This window comes from Aotus nancymaae, unplaced genomic scaffold (genome assembly GCF_030222135.1).
Source record: "Aotus nancymaae isolate 86718 unplaced genomic scaffold, 86718_ANA_hifiasm-v0.15.2.pri h1tg000041l, whole genome shotgun sequence".
NCBI lineage: Eukaryota > Metazoa > Chordata > Mammalia > Primates > Aotidae > Aotus > Aotus nancymaae.
In genome coordinates this window covers 9,297,081-9,303,047 of record NW_026988455.1, presented here as the reverse complement: position 1 = coordinate 9,303,047, position 5,967 = coordinate 9,297,081, and the positions used below count along the sequence as shown (strand labels likewise).

Below are 5,967 nucleotides of genomic sequence, written 5' to 3'. Positions count from 1 at the left end.
GCAGATTCCCATCTATTCCTGTTAATAAGATTAAAACATAGCCAGGCTTGGTGGCTTATGCCTGTAATCCCAGCACTTTGGGAGGCCAACACCGAAGGATGGCTTGAGCCCAGGAGTCCGAGGCCAGCCTGGCCAACGTGGTGAAACCCTGTTCCTAAAGAAAGTACAAAAATTGGCTTTGCAGACACCACCGCCGCCTGGAGCCTTGTAGTATCAGCCATGGTCAGTCCTACCGTGTTCTTTGACATTGCCGTCAACGGCGAGCCCTTGGGCCGCGTCTCCTTCGAGGTGTTTGCAGACAAGGTTCCAAAGACAGCAGAAACTTTCGTGCTCTGAGCACTGGAGAGAAAGGATTTGGTTATAAGGGTTCCTGCTTTCACAGAATTATTCCAGGGTGTATGTGTCAGGGTGGTGACTTCACACGCCATAATGGCACTGATGGCAAATCCATCTACAGGGAGAAATGTGATGATGAGAACTTCATCCTAAAGTGTACAGGTCCCAGCATCTTGTCCATGGCAAATGCTGGACCCAACACAAACGGTTCCCAGTTTTTCATCTGCACTGCCAAGACTGAGTGGCTGGATGGCAAGCATGTGGTCTTTGGCAAGGTGAAAGAAGGCATGAATATTGTGGAAGCCATGGAGCGCTTTGGGTCCAGGAATGGCAAGACCAGCAAGAAGATCACCACTGCTGACTATGGACAACTTTAATAAGTTTGACCTGTGTTTTATCTTAACCACCAGACCATTCCCTCTGTAGCTCAGGAGAGCACCCTCTACCCCATTTGCTCGCAGTATCCTAAAATCTGTGCTCTCGCTGCAGTTCCCTTTGGGTTCCATGTTTTCCTTGTTCCTTTCCACGCCTAGCTGGATTGCAGAGTTAAGTTTATGATTATGAAATAAACACTAAATAACAAACAAAAAAAGAAAGTACAAAAATTAACCAGGTGTGGTGGTGCGAGCCTGTAGTCTCTACTACTTGGGAGGATGAGGTGGGAGGATTGCTTGAGCCTGGGAGGTGGAGGCTACAGTAAACCTAGATAGCACCACTGCACTCCAGCCTGGGTGGCAGAGTGAGACTCTGTATCAAAAATAAAGTTAAATTATATAAATATATTAAATATAGATGTATATATTATATATAAAATGGATAGATGTTTAAATTTATCAAATATGTTTATGCATTCATGGGACTGCCAAATGATTCTGCTCTAATCTCTTATAGTGTTGATCGATCTACAGTAACAGATTAATGGGACTTTTGTTTATTTATTTATTTATTTGAGATGTAGTCTCGCTCTGTCACCAGGCTGGAGTGCAGTGGCACAATCTCAGCTCACTGCAACCTCCGCCTCCTGGGTTCATGCGATTCTCCTTTTTTTTTTTTTTTTAGATGGAGTCTCACTCTGTCACCCAGGCTGGAGTGCAGTGGTACAATCTCGGCTCACTGCAACCTCTGCCTCCTGGGTTCAAGCAATTCTCCTGTCTCAGCCTCCCAAGTAGCTGGGATTATTACAGGGGCACCCCACCAAACCCGGCTAGTTTTTGTATTTTTAGTAGGTTTCACCATGTTGGCCAAGCTGGTCTTAAACTCCTGGCCTCAAGTAATCTTCCCACCTCGGCCTCCCAAAGTGCTGGGATTACAGGTGTGAGCCACTGTGCCTGGCCTACACAAATAGAAAAATGTTAAGTCATTCTTGTAGATTTTTCTCTGGTTTCTATTTGTTGTGCAATAGAAACAGATGCCAGGGCCCACAGTTACAAGAAGCAGATTCTCTTGTAGAAGCAACATTCAGTCCTTTCAAATTTTGCAGTAGCGAGAGATTCTCCCTATAGGGAAGGTAGTTGGGGTCCTTAGGTCTGAGCTCCTTTTACAGAGTTGCCTCCTTTCTGGTACTCCTTGCTAATTTCTGCTGCAGCCTCCGCGATGGCCACAAGAGGGTGCAACTTCCATTTAGTGTTCAATTCTGACCACAGACCCTCCGCTGTGGTCACGGTGTCAAATAAATACCTTCTTCCCTTAAATCCTAAAAGAATTTTGAAAATTTATGTTCCTCTTGCACATTTTAAAGATCATGTCTACAGTTTTCTTGAGATAACTTACAATATAAGTTCAAATAGATGCAAAGGATGAGTATTTTGTGTATTTTAATATTAACACTCACAACTGTTATATCACTAAAAATTTAGGCCAGGTGCAGTGGCTTCTGACTGTAATCCCAGCACTTTGGCAGGCCAAGGCAGGCGGATCACTTGAAGCCAGGAGTTCAAGACCAGCCTGGCCAACATGGTGAAACCCCGTCTCTACTAAAAATAAAAAAATTAGCTGGGTATGGTGGCACATGCCTGTAGTCCTGCTATTCGGAAGGCTGAGGCAGGAGAATCGCTTGAACCTGGGAGGCTGAGGTTGCAGTGAGCCTAGATCACTTCACCGCACCCCAGCGTGAGCAACAGAATGAGATTCTGTCTTAACAACAACAAAAAGGTGCCGGGCACAGTGGCTCACACCTGTAATCCCAGCACTTTGGGAGTCCAAGGCGGACTGATCACAAGGTCAGGAGACTGAGACCATCCTGGCTAACAAGGTAAAACTTTGTCTCTACTAAAAATACAAAAAATTAACCAGGTGCGGTGGCACGCACCTGTAATCCCAGCTACCCAGGAGGCTGAGGTGGAGAATTGCTTGAACCCAGGAGATGGAGATTGCAGTGAGCCGAGATCATGCCACTGCACTCCAGCCTGGGCAACAGTGAGACATCGTCTCAAAAAAAAAAAAAAAACCACGTTACCCTAAAAGTCAGGTTAGTGTCTGGCTCTATGGGCTAGAGGAGAGATTGCAGCCAGGAAGGGGCAGGGGTGCATGTGCTGGCAATATCCTAGAGTTCAGTTACCTACATGAGTTTTGTAAGGGCACCGAATATACAGAATGCTTTAGGTGTAGAAAATCTTAAAACTTTCTCCAAAATAAGTAGCACAAAAAGCTGAAGATTCATACTAAAGCAAAGAAACTTCTGGAACACAGCAGTGACTGTGTTCCAGAAATAATGACTGTGTTCCAGAAACAGTGACTGTGTTCCAACAAATAATGGCTTGCAGAAAGGAAAGAGCTGATAAGAAAGTGCATTAAGTCTCTTATTTACATAAGATTAGGCCAGGTGCAGTGGCTCTCACCTGTAATGGCAGCTCTTTGGGAGGCAGAGGTGGGCGGATCATCTGAGGTCAGGAGTTCGAGACCAGCCTGGCCAACATGGTGAAACCCCATTTCTACTAAAAATACAAAAACATTGCCAGGCATGGTGGTGGGCACCTGTAATCCCAGCTACTCGGGAGGCTGAGGCAGGGAAATCGCTTGAACCTGGGAGGCAGAAATTGCAGTGAGCCAAGATCGCCCCACTGCACTCCAGCCTGGGTGACAAGGGTAAAACTCTCAAAAAATAAAATAAAAAATAAATAAGATTAGCCCTACCTACCAAAGCAAGGACTACAGTATGGGCAAAACATAATGTAAAGCATCTCAATAATTATAATTATTACAAATGCAAATGATAGCATTTTGGTTGATTACTGGATTTTTCCATTCTTTTTACTTGTTTAATGTGGCTTTTAAAATTAAAAATTCCACCTATACCTCGAATTGTATTTCAACTAGACAGTGCTGCAAAGAAAATGAACCAAGTTGGATTAAGAACTCGGTTCTTAAAATTGGATTAAGACTCAGAACCGTTCCTCTCCACGGAAATCTTTAGTAAAAGGCAAAAAGTTTATACGATCTTGTATATATTACAATTAACGAAAAACATTCATCTACCAGTCTTGACTAAAAGAAGACCCCAGAGGAGGTACCTACCCTGTATCAATTGCCTATCACATAAAGTTGAAAAGCATGAATACACAAGATGCATTTCTTCGTAATATAGGTGAATAGAGAGGCAGGAATAATTGCCAATAAACTAGCCAAAAAAAAACAAAGTAGGTTTTAATGCTTCTATCACTTAGGCTCTGCTAAGCAACACCTCAATATACACCAGACCACTACGGTTGATACTGATATCACCCCGCAGTATCCAAGAAAAAATTATAAGGTTAAATAATGTTAAGGTTTGTCTGCTATCGAAACACCACGTGTGGCCTTGCCGAAGCAAGGTCTCAAAAAATTGGATAAAGACTCAGAATTGCTTCTCTCCACGGAAATCTTTAGTAAAAGGCGAAAGATTTATGCGATCTGAAGAGAAACCAGAGTATACTTACGCAATCCTGTAACTCATTCCTCGGGTAACTGCAACTCCTAGAACACTGATGGTATTTATTTATCCCAAGAGTTACTACCTGAGAAAATTTACACAAAACAATTCTGCATGTAACATTCTCATATTTAGAAAGGTCAGGCAATACAGAAATTTGTTTTTTTTTTTTTTTCGGAAAAACGATACTGTTTGCAGTGTATTCTGGGTATGTAAATGAGAGCTGAATAATCGTTTTTAGACTCCGGAAATACCCTAGCAGTCACACGGCGCTCTTGGGGCAACCTTTAGGAGGCAAAGCGGAGGCGCTGCTGCCCAGGACTTTTTTTTTTTTGAGACAGGGTCTCACTCTATTATCCAGGCTGGAGTGCAGTGGTGCGATCTCCGCTCGCTGCCAACCTCCGTCTCCCGGGTTCAAGCGATTCTCCTGCCTCAGCTTCCTGAGTAGGTGGGATTACAGGAGCACACCACCGCACCCGGCTAATTGCCCAGGACTTTAAAACCCGTCTCTAAAATAAAAATAGGAACATCTTAAAGATTTTTAACTATATCTGGCAAATAATGTATATAGTGTATATGCATACATAATTCAAAGAAAAGTAATAAAACACTGATGTCTCCCATCCAGTTTAAAAAGTATATTGTCAACATCTTTGAATCCCTCACTGGCCCATTTCCCCATCATACCCCTCACTCGCTATGTAGGTAGTCACTATCTGGAATTTGTATTAACCATTCCTTTGACCTTAACTGCCCCTCTTACCCACAACTATTAGAAAACTCCCTTCTAGCAATCCTCTCATCTCAGTCTCCCAATTAGCTGGGAACACAGGCACGCAAAACCACACCTGGCTAATTTTTGTATTTTCACTTTCTCCAGCCTGGATGCAGAAGGAGAAATTTCTTCCTCAGAAAGCCCTGCAGAGTAGGAGTGTGTGCAGTGTGTCGGTCTAAGCACAATGGTCTGTGCTTAGAGTTGCTTGTGACCATGAGGCCACACTCTGGGGTTTTCTCTAATGAAGGCTCTGAGTAGGGAGAGGGGATGGGAGTCTACTTCCTTCCCTTATGCACAGTTAAGTCAATGTTCCTCTGCCCTTCCCCAAGCTCCCTGCCAGAGAGGCCTCCAAAGGAGGATCTTGGGGCATTTGAGGCCAGAGACTTAAGCAATTCAGAGAATTCTGGAGGCAAAGGACTCGGTGTGAATCCCAGATTCACCCGTCTGGCTGGGGGACCTTGGGCAAGCATGCAGCACTCTAAGCCTCAGTTTCCCTGGGTGTTAAAAATGGCTTCTGTGCAGTTTTGGAAGGAAACGATTCAAGAGACGGTAGCATTAATTCCCCAAGGAAGATTAGTAGGCTCAGCCCGCCGAGCTGGGACAAAGACAGGTACAGGGGCGGGTCGAGAGGGTGCCCAAATTAGTTTCTACCGGGGACTGCCGTGAGGATGGCTGGCAGCGGCGCGGGAGAAGTTGCCCGGAACACCTTGGCGGCTGCACCTCTGGCGGCTGCGGGTGATCCAGGTCTGGGCATGGCGGGCACGGGAAGGGACGAGCTCTCGGCTGGGCTGGGCGGAGCGCGGCGGCTGGAGGGGAGGTAGGCCGGGCGCGGGAGCTTATCCGGCGGGCTGGGCAAGGAAAGCGACGTGCGCTGCAGGCGGAAGGCAGGCGGCGCCGAGGGCAGCCGGGCGAGCGGCGGGGCTTTGGCGGCGCAGCGGGAGGCGGGGCA

The 5,967-nt window shown here is 45.7% G+C and overlaps 1 non-coding gene and 2 pseudogenes across 1 annotated transcript; 1 reads left to right on the top strand and 2 right to left on the bottom strand.

Annotated features, from left to right (window-relative positions):
- Positions 1 to 219: 219 nt before the first annotated feature.
- Positions 220 to 717, top strand: LOC105718691 (peptidyl-prolyl cis-trans isomerase A-like; annotated as a pseudogene).
- Positions 718 to 3,672: 2,955 nt separating this feature from the next.
- LOC135268757 (U5 spliceosomal RNA) lies at positions 3,673 to 3,808 on the bottom strand (annotated as a pseudogene).
- A 320-nt stretch (positions 3,809 to 4,128) lies between these two features.
- LOC135268753 (U5 spliceosomal RNA) lies at positions 4,129 to 4,244 on the bottom strand. Its single transcript, XR_010337108.1, has one exon. It is a non-coding gene; the product is annotated as a U5 spliceosomal RNA (small nuclear RNA).
- Between the last annotated feature and the right edge of the window lie 1,723 nt (positions 4,245 to 5,967).